This window comes from Taeniopygia guttata, chromosome 13 (genome assembly GCF_048771995.1).
Source record: "Taeniopygia guttata chromosome 13, bTaeGut7.mat, whole genome shotgun sequence".
In the NCBI taxonomy this organism is placed as follows: domain Eukaryota; kingdom Metazoa; phylum Chordata; class Aves; order Passeriformes; family Estrildidae; genus Taeniopygia; species Taeniopygia guttata.
This window is the reverse complement of record NC_133038.1, coordinates 11,767,157-11,784,075: the sequence shown is the minus strand read 5'-3', so window position 1 is coordinate 11,784,075 and position 16,919 is coordinate 11,767,157. Positions and strand designations below refer to the sequence as shown.

Below are 16,919 nucleotides of genomic sequence, written 5' to 3'. Positions count from 1 at the left end.
TAGTCCAATTCCAGCTTTAGCCCATGCAGTCCCATCCTTCTTGTTTTTCTCTCTTCAGTCCACATGGTTTGTGCTCTTCGGCCTGAGATTGGATCATTTTTCCTTGGTCCCCAGCCAGAGAAGGAATAGTTTTGTCTCCCTTCTCTGTGAAGAGAACTTACCATCCCCTGATATGAAGCCTAGACTTATGCACTAAAGCAGAACAGTATCTGAAAAACATAAAAGTTAAAACCTGAGGCATCATCATTATGAAAATTCTTCATCTCTTATTAAAAAATAACATCTTATATCAATGAAAGTCAGTATGTATCAGAAGTCAATACTAATGCAAAGACATAGACATAAAAATAATTTGCAGTTCATGGAATGATGTGAACAAAATATTCTGGAAGCTGAAAAAATATCTCAAGTAATAATGACAAATATGCCAAATAAAAGTAGTATGATTTTAAAAAGGATAACTAATGCCAAAGTCAGCTATGACAAATGCACAGCTGGTTAAAAATTAAAGGAAAATATGCAAAATATATTTCATCCAAATATTTCATCTAACATTATTTTGATGAGAAAACCTTGTGTATTCTGAAAAATGTGATCCAGAACTTTGATAATTTGAATGTTTTGTTTTTCTAGGCCAAATATCCTTTTTTAAAAAAATCCAAATCACTTAGAAAGTTATATATATAGAGATAGATAAAATTATTTGCATGTTATTAATATATATATGTATGTATGTAATTGTGACCCTGCATCTGTTAGAGGCTTACCCTTTAAATCTTGTAGAGTTGTTGTCAATTATCTTGAAGCCAATTAGGCAGAAACTGTGGTCTGCAGGAAGAATCGAAAAATGAACTGCAGAGTGGAAAACACATTTGCTATCAAGACATTTTCTATCCCCTGCCTGAAAAGACAGCAATGTATTTTCCTTAAATATTTGCAAAACATTTGAATAAGAGGATTAATTTAATTCTGAAGAATTTGTTCTTCCCCACAAAAGAATTTGTACTGTCCTTCTTAAGGTTCTGCTCAAGAAAAATTAAACCAATTCATATCAGGTTTAAATCACAGGAGCATCATTAAAAGAAGCATACAAATCTGATAACTTTCTCCTTTTTGTTGGCATAATATGACTGACTGAAGTTTGGGGGAGATTTATCTATGTTCCAAGAGTTGTATCAAAGTTTTACATTGAGTGAGAGATTTATTTTCCCCTAGACCAGGTCAAAATGATTCATAGCAATAGTGTGGCTTTGCAGCTCAGTTTCTCCCAGTGTCTTCTTGCAAACTGTAAGAGTGCATTTATATCAGATTTACTCTTCTGGTGTAGTCCACCTTCTGTGGCTTAAAGGTGACTTAATAAAGGCTGTGAAAGTCTGATACCAGATTTCATTGTAGAGTCATGTTACTTACTTGGCATAATAAATTATGTTGGCATTTAAAAAGTATCTCTATTTTCACTAAAATTGGTTTTCTAATCAATCACCCTAATTACCTTTTCTATCCTTTTTGGGTTTTTAATATGGTGCGCTGAGAAAACTGAAGTGTCAGCATCAACAGCTCTTAAGTGGTTTATTTCATTAGAATATAAGGCCTGCACAATTTTATTGAAACCACAGTCAAATGAAGATCAATTAACTTGAAATCACATTTTTATTTGAGTTTGATTAGATAAAATAGACAATATTGTAAATAATTTGGTTTTGATTTTATTTCTGAAGGCAGATGCATTCTGTTGTTTTCAATATGGTTATTTCAGTGCCTGAGACAGATGTTGTGTAGGCACAGAAAGCTACACTTGCTGTTCCCAATGTCAGCATAATTATCCTTCAAGAAGACATTGTAGTTCTTTTAAAATAATTTCCATATATCTGCAGGAATCTGCAGAACTTACTCTGTCCTTCAGATTTGTAAGAATAATCCCCTTTCAAAGTAAATCTTCTTGCTTATCTATCTTTCAGTTAGTCCATTTTCTCTTGGTAGAAAAAGTTTGCTTTCCTAATGCAATTGTTAATGAATGAGCTGTTTTTAAGCAAATTCAGTTTTGCAGCTGTGGATGTTTTCATATGTAGTAGATGTCTGAGACTTTTTGAACATAATTCTTTCAAACCAACAAGAAGCAGAATTCCAAGTCTGAAACTGGGTCTAGCCAATACTGTACTGGATAACACGAGCCATAGTGTTTGTTTGGATGGCTGGTGTGAGACAAGGTAAGATGTAAAAACCTCTTCTTCAGGATGTGGAGGCCCAAGGCATCCATAAAAATGATTGGGAGGCCTTGAGCCAGAAAAATCTTTGAATATAAGCCTAAGTCTAACCCAGAGACTTTAGCAAAAAAAGCAAATCCTTTGCATTCATCCCAAGAAAATTTTATAGCACTTAAGTTTTATACAATTATTGATCAGTAATTGCTTTACCACTTCTTGCTTTAGCTCCTCATTGGTATAAGCAACAATACAACTCCTCCTTTGTCCTTCATCCCCATCTCCACACATGACAATCAGTTAAACAAACTTGCACAGTGCAGGGTTTCATATCTCTAATTTACACATTAAGGTGATTTCTGAGGATAGCAGCTAAATGAGGGCAGGTGCTGTTGCTAATGTTGTCAGCAGCTAGATAATTTGGAATTAAGTCTGAGTTATCAGTAGTGCTATATGCCAACTATCGCTCACTGAAATAATGCTTGGATAGGATACACGTTAATCACATTTTTCCCACAAGATATGTTGTGGCAACCCCATTTTCAGTTTTTGTCACAATCAGAATGTATCTCTCATAGTGCCTGTCTTCAAGATAAAATTTAAGCATGTTTATTACAAATATTCTATGCAATATTAAGTAATTTTTATTAGACAAAATTTTACTCTCTGCACATAAATAAGACAATGTAAAAAAGAAAACTCCTCAGGTGCAGAAATGTCTTGGTAATATAAATTATTACATTAAACACTAAAAGTAAAAATACATAAATAAAAAAAAAATGTAGTGCTATCTTGTGGTTTAAGACTATTACTCCTGTTATTTCATTATCATAGCTATCAGGTTAAATTGCCAGAATATTGCCTTTGCTCTTTGGAACTCCCATAGGTCTTAGATTACCTTCAGAGATGAGGATCATATTCCCTTAACTTCCAACAGAAGTTATTTAAACAGCTACAAAATAATGCTTTGAATTCTCAATAAGTTTCTTCTTTCTGGTTTTGCTTGCTGATTATGCCTGCTGTTGCATTGGGTTTTTTCCTGAGGAGTCGTAATCTAAACTGAATTCTGACATTCTTTCATTATCATAGACATGTTTACAACTGTTGCCTAATGAAATCTAGGACAAAATATGAAGAAAATTAATTATCCACTAATGTGAACTATCTGCAGCTAATTCAAATTATTTCTTTCATCAGTTCCCAGACCTTCTAAAGAGCAAATATTAATTTTCTAGACATCAGGTGTCTAGCACAAAAGGCTTTCTAATTAATTAGTCCTTTCTTTAATGTTTGCATCTGAGATCATTAAAGAATAATGTCATAAAGAATGTCCAGGAAGATGAAGAATTTTTCAAAAGTAGTATTTTTGCAGACAGTAACATAAATTTAAGAGTTTTCTGCACACATTTGCTTGAAATTATTCCTTTTTACTTCTATGTAAAAGAATTCACAGCTGTGAGATGTTAAAATGCTGATCAGAGGTGTGTCATTACAGCAAATAAAGCCTTTCTCTTTGTGTTAGTGTTGTAGGATATATTCAGATTCTTTGATTTACAACTTCAAATACTGTTGGAGTAGCATGGCTATTGGAAACACCATTCTATTTACCAGAAAACACCATGAGGAATTTCAGTGTTTGGTGCTGTGGAAGGCCAGCGAGCTCAGACAGGTCCTGCCAGTCTGGTTTGGGTTTGGCTGCTGTGTCTCCCCACAGCTGCTCTGTGTGCAGGGATAGAAGATGACTGAGCAGAGGCTGGAATTATGACACTTTACCACATTTCCACAATGAAGATGTACACAGGCATAAGGCCAGAGCCTGGAGAACATTCCCACTGTCACAGTGGTGCTGCAGCACGACAGAACTGCCCCAGTGGTGCTGCCACTGACTGTCTCCTGTTCACATCATCCATGTCACTGATCAGGCAAAGCAGTGAAAAATGCTTTTGGAGGTAAAAAACAATATAACTAAGGAAGAATGAAATGTTTAAGAACACAGAGGTTTGAAGAGAAATAAAAAAGTACTTCTGCTTAAGGGAAATTTATTTATAGAAGAATAATCTAAAAAATCATAACCAACTCTTATGACTGAAGCTAATGAAACCACTAAAAAGTAATCACTGCCTAGGGAGGCAGAATTATGCTATGTGAAATCAAACTAGGGTGATTCTAATTGTCTTTGTGTTGCATGCCTGCATGAATTATATATTTTCTGTATTATATAATTTACTATTATCAAATTTTAGATAAAAACACAAAGCATATGAGTTTAAATTCTGATTGTATATATGGTGAAAAGAAACACCCAATTAATTAAGATGCTACTTTGAGTTATATGTGTTGTAAAATAGCATTCTTTCTGCTGGCTGTAGTTATTTAGAGCATATATATATGACAGTATATTTGTAAGGGTAATCAGTAAGGAATTACTTTGAAAACTACCTCAAGTTTCTATGATTGTTGTTATCATAATATGAAATATGAAAATAAATCATCCTGTAATATCTTTACAATATTTACAGTTTTACAGAAGAAGGGAATTTTACTTTGCTTAATATTTTCAAGGAAGATTGTCCTATGTCTTAATTATAGCTAGAAGTTTATCTCAGGACTGGTTGAACTGCAGAGCCAGTCTTGCAAGACTACTATTAATTTTCTGACTTAGACTACCAAACAGAGGACCTCAAGATAAAATTACCTTTGTTTTCTTATTTGAATCTGTCTAAATTCTCCTTTAAAAAAATCAGTTTTAAAGAATTTGTGAAGTTTTCTCTGTATTCACTTAATCATTTTTCTCATGTAGAATTACTCTAGTAACATTCTATAGTATAGGATTTTTGGTGGGTTGACATTTGGTGTTCCCAAATTACCACTGATCTGGCACTGCCACGAGTTGTTCCCTTTATCATTCCTGACTGAACCCCCTGCCCAGGCAGCAATTACATTTTAGTGGTTTCATTAGCATCAGTCACTATATATATGTGCTGGATTTGCCTTTCCTCATCACTTTGGAACAACCTCATTCTCCTCCCTCCATATGCTCAGCAGGCCTGTTCATGCTGCACTTTGCAGCAGGGGAGAGGAGCAGCCTGCTCTGGCATTTGCAGAGTTTGGGCTCAGGAGTTCATCTGCAGGATCCAGCCCTGCCGTTTCTGCACAACAGCAAGGCCTGGCCTGCACACAGCAAATGTTACATTGCAATGCTGTCATTCCCAGAGAACTTAAAATAATGGAAGCCTCTAAGTTGTTTCCAGCCGAAGCCATATGCTCTTAGCTAAAGGATGGAATGTCATTGCTAGGTATGCTCAGAATGGGGAAAAATGTAACATCACATTAATAATAGAGGAGGCTTGTTTGAAGTAATGAGGGGTTTGGGGTTAGGGATTTTTTTTTAGCTTTCTTATCTGCTTTGTTGCCTTGAGAAGACAAAGTGAAATGATGATATTTTGGAGTTTGGATTGAAATCATATTACTTGGGAAAAGACTGCATTAAACCTCAAAGGAACTTATGCCTTTAAAAGCATTGCTGAACTTTGCAGTTTGGAAAATGTGCTTACTCACGTACTTCAGTTTAAAAAGACAGCTAAAAATAGTTAATACAATCAGAATATGCATAAAATAACTTTAAGGTGTCAAGCTATCATCTCTGTTGGATGAGAGCTGAAATGGAAGCTAAAAAGGTTAAAGGTCAGGCTGTGACACTTCTAATTTTGCAAGGTAACGTAGGTAAGCAGTTTTGAATTTGGGGATTTGTCCCACCTATGTGTAGCTATATCAAAGTTAGTGTGGTAAGTCCAAGAAAATTGACTGAACTCTGGACATACCAACTAAAACGTTTGCCTCATCCCAAGAGATTCAAATGAATGCAGGAAACTGCATAAAATCAAATAGGAAAGAATCACAGCCTAAATAGTATAAACAGTGGAAAAAATCATTACCTATAAGAATGTGCACAAAATTCATATCAGTCTGCTGTCTTTTAGATGCAGAAATTTCCTGTAGGTAAGCAAATGAGAGAATACCTGGGATTCCCAGTGCAATGGTAATTCAGGAGCTGGAGCATCTGTGTCAGATGAGATGATCAGCATTCAAGTCAGGGTCAAAGCACTTGTCAAATATTTACTTGTCTAGGTAGGACCAGAAGACTGGTACCAGAACACCTTTATTTTGTGTGAGTACCTTATCTGTTAAATTAATGACTATTCTGGATGACAGAATCTTGGAAAAAGAAATCAAGGAGACCCTCAAGGCAGAATAAATTACAGCTGTGTACCTCCTGACAATTGTTTATATAATTGTTTATAAAATCCTCCAGTGATAACTATGCCATGGCTACCCCAGGCAATTAATTTTACTGTTTCTTCCTTAGTACCAGAGATTTTTCTCAGTCTCTAAACTGGTGTGTTCGTGTAGTTTAAGACCTTTGATCTTTCACTTATCTGCTGTAACTATCAAATTGAAGCATTCCCTGCTCTTTTGCTCTTTCTTTCGTTATGCTTCCTAAATCTCTGATTATCTACCTCAGTTTGTCCATGTCTTTACTAAGGCACAGTTGACAGCTTCATTTGTTTCACAGAGGCAATACTTGCTGAAGCCTTGCCCAAGGTGACTAGAGAACCATTGTGACAAGGATTTTTCTCGTTATTTATTTGGTGTATGTATGTTTGTATGCATGTGCACTGTGGTTTGTATGTTTTTATATTATATGTTTACTAAATGGGCACAAACATTTATAACATTTTGTTATAGGTTTGTAATGGTGTGACATTCCTGCTTTGTGCTTCACTTAGGAAGGAATTTGAGTCTGCTTTTAATCTTTACCAATTTAGTGTCAGGTTTTTTTTTCAGTTTGCCAAGACCATTGTGAATTCTAGACCTCTCCCCCAATGTACATGGGGCATTTCTATTTTGGAGGGGGGTGCATATTTAATAAATATACTCTTTCTTCCTTTCTTTAGGTTAATAATGAAAATATTGAATAGAACACACCTATGAATCAGCCTCTGCATCTTTGGTGAGTAACTTTTACCATTTCATAGTAAACCACTATTAATAATTTCATAAGCCTGGTTATACCAAACATTTTTGTACCTATTCTTCATTACGTTTCTGATGATTGTACTTCCCTGGTTCACATAATAGAATATGTTGTGTCATAAGCTTTACAAAAATTGATATACACACTATTTCTTCCTCATTTAAATGACTTGTTTCCCTGTCAGAGAAGAAAATTAGAAAATTAGTCTGACATGATAGGTCCTGGACCAAGACGTACCAGCTCTTGGGCATAACCATGTTTTTCAGATTCGTTGTTATTTGTGATGAGTTTGGGGGTGAAGGGAAATTTAGTAATTCATGTATACGTCCAAACCTGTGGTTTATGGTTCCTACGTTCCCTTTAATGACAGATACTGCAAATTACATTTTTGGCTTGACAGATCATCAGAGATATCTAATGAGTTTTAATATGTCTGATCTGATGCAGCTAGTTCAGTGAGTTCATCAGTCAGTATGAGGAGCTAGTTTTAATCTGTTTTTCTTTATTCTAGACTCTTTTCTCTGGTTTTAATTGTTCTCCCCACCTGCTTGCAGTTAACATTTTAAAGCAATAATACCATTCAGCATGTGAGGCATCCTGGCATTCTGATAGCTTTCCTTCTACAGTCAGTACTAGACTGTCAAAAAATTCTCTTACTGCTAACATCAGAAATGATTTCTTGTTATCTTTGAATCCTTTGCTGGCTTGTTTCCATCTTACCCTTGATATTTTTAATTTTCTTTTACATACTCCTCCTATATTTTTAGAATAACCTATTTCCACTTTGTTTGTGCTTCCTACTTTGGCTTGACACTGGTGATGAGCTTCTGATGTAGTTATTTTCAACTTCTATATTGGGATAGTTAATTTTTGTGGAACTGCAACTCTCTACATTTTTTTCCAGTCATTGCTTGCTTTCCTAAAGGATTTGCTTAATCTGTTGAACTTTCTTTTCTTAAAGTCTATCTGTTCCTCTTCTGCTATCCAGCCCCCTTTGTTTCCCAAGTTTCATTATCTCTTATCATACCATGGTCATTTTCATCCAAACTATTTCTCTTCCATTCTTGTTGATTAAGTATACAACAGTATTTGCACAGATTTTTTTCTGCCTTTTGGATGTGCATGTGTATCTCTAAAACCTCTGTCACCATGATTTGCAGATTAACACACATTGTACTGTATTCATTCTGGTTTTAAAGATTTTCTGGGTAGCGTAAGTTATACCTTGTATTGTGCCTTGGTAGTTGTGGTATTTGCTCACAAAAGTTCTTTCCACTGCATTTTCATGATTTAGTCATCTGCAATGCTCACTAACACATTTCCAGACTTTCAGCAAGGATAATTTCCCAAATCGGGATCTCAAGTTTCATGCATGAACATGGTGGCCTTTTCTGTTGCAGTAACATGTCTACTTTACTAGAGTTCTGTACTGCTAATCATTAAATGCTCATTTTAAGTATTTCTCTTCAGCTTCTCTTGTTTCACCCCACACTTCTTGCATTAATGTATAAGTTTCCCAAGCATTGGGTAGGTTGAGCAATCATTTGACTCATTTCCTTCATACAGCGTGTCCAAGCTGGTTTTTTTTATGCTTCTAAGTGTTTTTCTCTTCAACTTTACAATCTAGAACTGGTAACCAAATATAATTTGAGAAAACTTGTGATTCAAGTCTCTGCAAGAAGTTATTGATCCCAATGTAAAGAATATTGTCATAAATCTATTTGCTGCCTTGACTTCTGACCTCACTAGCAAAGGGTAGTGCTCAGAACCATGTTCAGTATTTATTGAAACAAAAAGAGGGAGAGACTGTTCATGCATAACAGTATTACATGATGTGAGACTACACCCTGCACTAACTGAATTTCAATGGTAGTGGTGGGAGGGAAGAGGAAGCTTTTAGTCATGGTTTTTAGACTGCTGCATTAAGTTTGTTCCTGCCTCCTTGGTCTTTCAGAACAGCACTGCTTTTAGCGCTGTTTTTAGTTACATTATGTTATTATTCAAAGCAAAGTAGACATTTTACAAAGGAAAAGAAAAACATCCCTAGACTTACACAGAGCTTAATTTATCTTTACAGATACAGGCATCTAAATCATCTTTTGCATAAAACCACATTGTTTTGACACTTGGTGGACTTTGTGTTTGTGTTGTTGTCCTGGTGTTACAATCAGTGCACATCGTGTGTACCTCTAGATAGTTACAATTGTAAAATATGAGAAAGTTCAATTCTAAAGTGCAGTACTTGTGGTTTTTATTACAGTTTATGAGATTTCATAAGACAATATATTTCATAATTTGCTATTTCAGTCTCTATGCAATGGTTTGAGTTGACAGTGAAACATATAAAACTCCAATTATGTCCTCTGTCCTAGAAAAAACTGTATTCAGATAGCCCAAACTTTAGCAGGACTTTATTATTTTAGTGTTAGCAAGTTAGAAAGTTATCAGAAGCGAAGAGATTAAATACTAGTAAGTTTTCTGCCTACTTTTCCTTCTTGGCATAAAAAACCAAACAAAACCATAGGGCTGAATGCATGTGCTAAGACCTCTCCAGGGTCTATGTGAAAAGGACTTTTTTTAGGGACAGTGATGCTAAGCAAAAAGACCAGACATTGTTATTCTTGGATAATGCTAGTTAGGTAAGATTTAACACGTCTCTCAGAACTACAAAAAGTCTTCCTTTACTCTCCTTTATGATTAACTGAAATTTTAGGCTTGCTAGTGGCTACTCTTCCACAAGTTCATGTTCTCTTTTGCTTTGAACTTTTTAACATTTTCCCTAACAGAGTGAGAAGCTTCCTCAAAGTTCTTTAGCAGTTAGAACTTTTTGACCTTTTAACTGAAGATGCGCTAGAGAAACCAATGCTAAAAGAAACCAGCACAAAGCAGTGAGCTGACATGGTAACTTATTCTTTATCTCAGATTTTGATTGACTGTGGTAATTCAAGGTCAATGCAGACTATTAATGCCTTCAAGTCAATGAAATTTGACCCGTTCAACATATACATAAATGATTTTCCATTATACTGAGAATTCAAAGTATCTGTATGAATCAGTGGTTTGTTGCAGCTTTTAAGCAGAAGATGATACTGATTCAACCCACACTGATAATGATCTAACTATGAAAATTAGTTGGAGTGGAATTTTTAAAGTCTCAGGGAGCATGAAATTTGCATGTCTAAACTGTTTATTGCTAACTATTTTGAAGGTATTCATACCATATTCCAAACATACTTAAAGCCCTCCTGAGATTTAATACCTCTATAATATGTTTCATGTGTTAACTTGTGCATTGTTCTATGTGTAATTCTAGTGAAAAGTGGTAAAGGACTGCTCAGTTTACAGATTTTAATACCTTCTTATGGGAAGCAGAGTCAGTGCAGTTTATTACAGGTGTATCTATATGAGGACCCCACCATATGATACTAGATCTGTGACACCAATTTAATACAAAACTTGAAAGCTTTAACCCTCTGGTGCTCATGTACATCTTCCTTTAATTTGTTCTTTTGTCAGCCCACTTCTGTATTATGAGAAGATTCTCTCTCCCACTCTGGATTATTCCCCAGTTTCTGTAGCTGTGCTCCTCATCTGGATTGTCATTAGTTGCCAGAATTTGGATGCAGCAAATCCACTCAGATTAAGGCAGTACTCTGAGCACAAGGGTAACCACTCTCTTTGAAGGAATGGATGATCCTCTTAATATAAGGTTCAAGACAACACAGAGCAATTAAAAGGACATATTAATTATATGAGTCATTGAGAATGTAATGAACTGCAAAGTCATGGTGCCTTGGAAGACAAATTTCTCAAATTCATGTCTGGTAATTAGAGGACAAGTCCCTTCTATTTTTATTACCAGGCAGCATTTCTGATTCCACAAGATCTTTTCATAGTGCTTAAATTCCCTGAGTAATACTCAAAACTCACGCCAGATTAGCATTCTGTGTTTTGTTCTTCATTTCATTTGTCTCAGCAGGATAATGAATGACTGAAATAATTAGTGAATCCTTTTTCCTGTGCAGTAAAAGCAGCACGATCTCTACCCCGTGTACAAAGAACATCCATCAAAATGAGTGCAATGGCCTTGACAGGAAGAAAGGCCAGCTGCAGCCTGGCATGTCCAGCCTTCCTGCTCATGTCAGCTGCATACCAAAGCGAGTATTGCTGGAAATGATCCACAGGAGAGAGAATTGTGGCTCCCCAGCCTTCAAGTGCAGGATTAGGCCTTGTTAAAGGGATGTCTGGGCTCCCCTGGGTGACACAGTTGATGCTGGTCACTGGGTGGGACAGGTAGCCCCAGAAACACATCTGCAGAACAAGGATCTGTCTCTGAAGCATTTGCAGATGAAAAATCATACTGGCCTAAGTATATTAGACGGTGATGTGTAAGGAGTAATTCCTATGTTAAAGCAGTATCTAAAGAAGAGGCAGGGGAAAATGAAACCCCAAGCCTGAGGCTGTTCTATTAGAGGTTTTTTTCTCAAGAATCTTCATTCTGGAGCAGTCCACTCAGAAAATCTAACTGATATAAATGAAGTACAAGATAAAGCACCATTAGGCTGTAGTCTCTGATAAGATTAATACTTCATGGGAGGTATGTTAGGATTAATGCTTAGAAATTGGCAGAGCTGCCTGGTTCATTTGGCAAATTTGGAATGCCTCATTTTGTGGAAGTGTATGACAAGAAAAATTTAAAGAGAGTTCAAGTGACAGGTTGCTTTATTCTCATTATGGCATTCTTTTTTTGTAGAAATATCTTCCCGTGTAATAGTTAAGCTAGTATTTATGCATTTTGGAACAAATCTAAAGATAGGCAATTAACTGATGGTTTGATTAATTAGCAGTTAGTGCTAGGGGTGAGAAGTTCTTGGCATGGTAAGAGACTTTCATTTACATAAGTAAATGTATTCTTGCATGAACTAGCACCTTCTCAGAAAGAGTCTAATACTCTGTGTGAACCTGGACATGTTTTGTTGTATGTATTGTTAATCATGGAGTATCAAATTTCTTGAAAAGCTGTAAAACTTGCTCTGGAAAGACCTGTTTTCTTCCTACAGTTTGGTTTGGCATTTTTTTAGGGATTATTCTTTCGTTGCATACATCCCCTCAAGGTAATTTTCTCAGGAATCTGTGTACCAGAAAATAAAAGCCTTCATGGAATGTTGCTGAGGAGAGAAATAGAGGCAGGTGTTTTGCAACATGAGATCTGGGAAACAAATATAGGTGAACAGGCAAGCCATATTATGTCCCATGCAGATGTCTCCTTAATGGAGAGCTGTTTTCCTGGGATATGATGCACAGATTAATTCAGTGGCCAATGAAAATATTTCCCTCTTGTACTGCCAGATTAGTGGACCACTGCCTCTGAAACAGCGCTTAAAGCCTTTCTGGTCTGAAAAGATGTGCTTATTAGTTTTGTTTCTCAGGTGGAAGAAGATTCTCCATCGCTGCTGCCAATGTATTCATGCATTATTTCATTCACTACTGCTCCTGCCTATTTCATTCACTGTGGTTCCTGCCATATAGCCCTTCTGTCCATGAATTCTTGCCTGATCACTCAGGGATGGGCTGGCAAACAAACATCTGTTTATGTGTCCCTCACAAGTCTTTGGCTCTGGTGTTGCAGAAATCATATTATTATGCACAATGAGTATCACTACAGTTTGTATGTACAGTCCTGAAAGAAAACCTCACAGACAAAATAGCATCTTGGACAAAGTACTGTCAAAGTACTTGTGGCTCAAGTACTGTCAGTATTGATGGTCACAGGTCTGTGTAATATCTGTTACTGTAATGTTACACATTACAGTGTGTAATGGGAACAGTTAAACAGGAAATAACCTGTTTGAAAGGGGTCTGAAAGATAGTGATGGCTAAAATCAAATGAACATATCATTATGTTTAAATGGTGCTTCTGAGCCATTCCTTGTGCTGAGGTGGGTACGTTGGGAGGTTCCTTATACCTTTCACATAACCTTGAGATTTTTTTGTAATGGCATTCTTGTCCTGAAGCTGGGAAGGAAGAGAGTGGAGTATGCAGCAGTGGGAGGTGGTGGAGGAAGAGCTGTAAAGGCTGGTGGCTCCAGCCCTCTGACTCAGGTCTCTGGGAACTGGTGGCTGAAGGGGGTCAGTCCATCACCCACTTCTTTTAGCCACCATCATAAATGTATCAAGAAGTCTTTATTCAAGCAACAGGTAATAGAATTTTTGAGAAACAGCCATGACTTCTGATAGGAGACACGTGTTCATCTGAATAAATAAATGGCAGATTCCAGAGAAGTGGGCTCAGAGTATTGCAGAGCAGAACAGGACAATAACCAGATTTCCTGAAAATGTATGGAGAAATGAATGGGAGCCACCACTTCTGCAGCAGGGATTTTGCTTCTGTTTACAGTGAAAATACTATTAACAATATTGTTTAATAATAACAATAGTAAATTTAATATTTATAATATTGTTTAATAATAACATTTATGACAGATCTTTTAATAACAATTTGTATTTCATTTGTGGTATATTTATATGTTTGCATTTTTTAACTGATGAATCTATTTTTTTCTTTTTTTATTCTGTCTGACTACAAATATATTGTATAAGATATTTATTTCAGACTGGTAAAAAGCAAGGCTGGCAGTGAATAAAAGGTGCAAAAATTTGCATAGGAGTATCATGTAGTGTGAGAAAGAGTCCCCAGTAGGAAAAATAATACCTATGAAACATATGTTTGTGCTTGATAAGTAAAAAAGAATTGTTTCTTCAGTGAGTCACTCTTCTTTACAAGCTTGTGAGTGACAGAAGTTTCATGGTTATGATGTAAAATCCAGAAGCTTTCAAACTATTTGCTAAAAAATAGGAAATTCTGCAATTCCTTTTTTTTTTTTTTTCCAGCATAGTTATCAGCAGCACACAGTTCAATGATCATGGGCAGTATATAAAACAATTACTTTCTTGGAATTATTTTGAGCACAAATGTAATAATTCCTCTGGAAAGAAATTACAAATTCTAAGAATTGATCATTCCATTTTGTGAATGAGAAGCAACTTGTGAAGTAAAAACACCTCTGAAAGAGCTGGTCTCAGATCTATTCATATGGCTTGGTCCAACCCCTAGAGAAGTCAGTGAGACGTCTCTGGTTGAGACTCTCAGAGAACTATATACAACAATGTGCATCTCTACTAAGTATTTCTGCAAAAAAAAGGGTTATTTGTGAGAAGAAAAAGGAAAATGGGTACTATAGAAGGAAGACAATGAGTTGATAAAGAGCATAATGTAATAAGATAAGGCAACACCAAAACAATTCCAGCATTTCAGACCTATGGAGCAGGACACTGCAACCTGTCTATTCCTTTCAGGCTGCTTGGCCTTAGTAATCTGTTCCATTTAACTTGGTGGCACATGGCATTAGTTCTCTTGTAGTTTGGTCACTTTGTCTGTTTCACAGTATCCAAGCAATTTTTCCTAAGGATTGATGGGATATTCTGGAGGTGACTGTCCATCATTAGAGCAGGTATGGATACTCTCTCACGCACTGCATAATTCCTAGGGGACGTTGTAGACATTCCATGTTGTAGATGGAAAAGAAATTTGGTCTCAGACACAGGCTAAAGGATGTATTAATCATGGGGTGTGGCAAGCACATTTCTCTCCCTCTCAGGATTTTCATCGAGGTGCACAGAGAGAAATGAAAGAGAAAACAATTTCTATTTCTGCTCCTTGCTTTTTCTATGTGGAATGTGTTTAGAGAATTGTTTACCTGGGGTGATTGCTTGATTGGATTCTGGTGAGGATTGTTTGAGCCTGATGGCCAATCCAACCCACCTGGGGCTGGACTCTCCAGAGAGGGTCACGAGTTGTGTTAGAGTTAGAGCGAGAGAAAGTAGTATGTAGTTTTAGTATCCTCCTTTTATATAGTATATTAATGTATTTTAGCATAGTTATAATAAATAAATAATTCAGCCTTCTGAATTGAGTCAGACATTGTCATTTTTTCCCATTGGGTTCTCCTGCATTTACAATAATGGGGTACAACAATGTCATGTAAATTCTGTTTTGGCAAAGTGATTGGAGTGACTTGTGTGTTGACCACTTTACTTGTAAGAGTTGGCCACATACCTCAGGCTAATCCTGCCTTCTTTGAGCAGCAGCTTCTATTCAGGCATCACAGTGGTTCTATTTCCTGATGTTCCTGGGAAAGATGATTAACTCACATCCCTGAGTGGGAATCTTTAGACAGTTCAGACCATGCGTTTGCTCTCCTAATTGTTGATCTTGCTGAGTGACAGACAGTAAAAAGGTTTAAACTGTCCTGCCCTTATTTATTACACTTTAGCAAACCTGAAAATGGAGATGTTTTCTATTTTCAGCTTCAATGATCAAACTGTTCAATAACTTGAAGTTTTGCCATCTCTTTCTGATTTATTGTCCCTTGGTTTCCTTGAAGGTAATGAGTGCTTATTGTAGAAACTGCAGACTTAGTGTGATTGACATTGTAAAATTGCTTAGGAAAATTACTGAAGTCAATGGGCTCTATTTCTGATGTCCTTTACACAGGCAAGTGCTGTTGGCTCACTAACCTGGGCATGGTCAGGAAACAGAAAGCTTCCTTACCTTCCTGAATGCATGTCCTGTGCAGTCATTTAATGGAGATTTTTACCTGCTTTCCTGATGGCTACATATGAAAGCTATTGCTTTATAATTTCCTTGCTGGCACAAAGTATATCTTTAATTAGGATTTTAAGATACAATGCTAAACATTAGAGATTAGTAAAAAAAAAAGTTCTGAGACATGTTAGTGAACTAGAAAATTGAGATAAATGGTGTCATCTTTAACAATTGCATTCCAAAATGTAAAGTATTCCAAACTGTAAAGGATAGCTACACAGTTGATGCAATCAAGCTTTTCCAATGTAATAGTATTTTTAACATTTGGGGCCTAAAATTGACATAGCTGTAATTAAAGTTCTGCATGCTCATCTACCATGGCATACACACATCTGTTATTAAGTCTGCTTTACCAAAAAACTGAAGAAATACACTCTGAAATACATTTCTTTCTAAAGTCAAATATATTTATTCCAAGTAGGGAATATCAGACAGCTCCTGCAAGGAATATGACTGGAATTGGCAAAATAAACAATGTACCTAAAACTTTTATTTTATTTGTTAGTTACAGGTCATCATTCACCTGTATGTTTTTTTCTGCTGCATTTATAAAACTGTTATTAATATGATAGGAAGTCCTATTCTGCTTATGATATCTGAAAGAAAATAGTGCTCATAGTTTGAATGTATTTCTGTATGTAATCTTTCTGTAACTTTGTATTCTCTTACTTCATTGCCTAGTTTTCAGAAATGTTCTGTCCCTTTCCATTTCACATTTTCTTTGCTATTTCTTCTTTCTTATTCAGCATAAATAACCATTATGTTCTGCAGTCATCTAACTTCATTTCTGTTAGGAATTAATACAATATACCTCCAGGCTGTCTTCTCACTAGCCAGAACAAAAAAGGAGCCTGGCTTCAGATCCCAATGAATCATTCCTTTTTGGGGGAAATACAAAGTGCAGTTCACTGAAATTCCATTAAAATCTTAGATATCCATTAAAAGTGGAAGTGCAAGTGTAATACATTTAAATGCAGAATGGAAGACAGACTGGGCATATGAAAAATGAATAAGCACT

At 36.0% G+C, this 16,919-nt stretch overlaps 1 long non-coding RNA gene across 2 annotated transcripts in view; it reads left to right on the top strand.

Moving 5' to 3' along the window:
* Nucleotides 1-16,919, top strand: part of LOC140685031 (uncharacterized) — a 117,870-nt gene that overhangs the window by 22,670 nt on the left and 78,281 nt on the right. For both annotated transcript variants that reach the window (XR_012058189.1, XR_012058188.1), the window contains one exon: nt 7,157-7,212. This is a non-coding gene — a long non-coding RNA (uncharacterized lncRNA). The remainder of the gene's footprint in view (nt 1-7,156; nt 7,213-16,919) is intronic.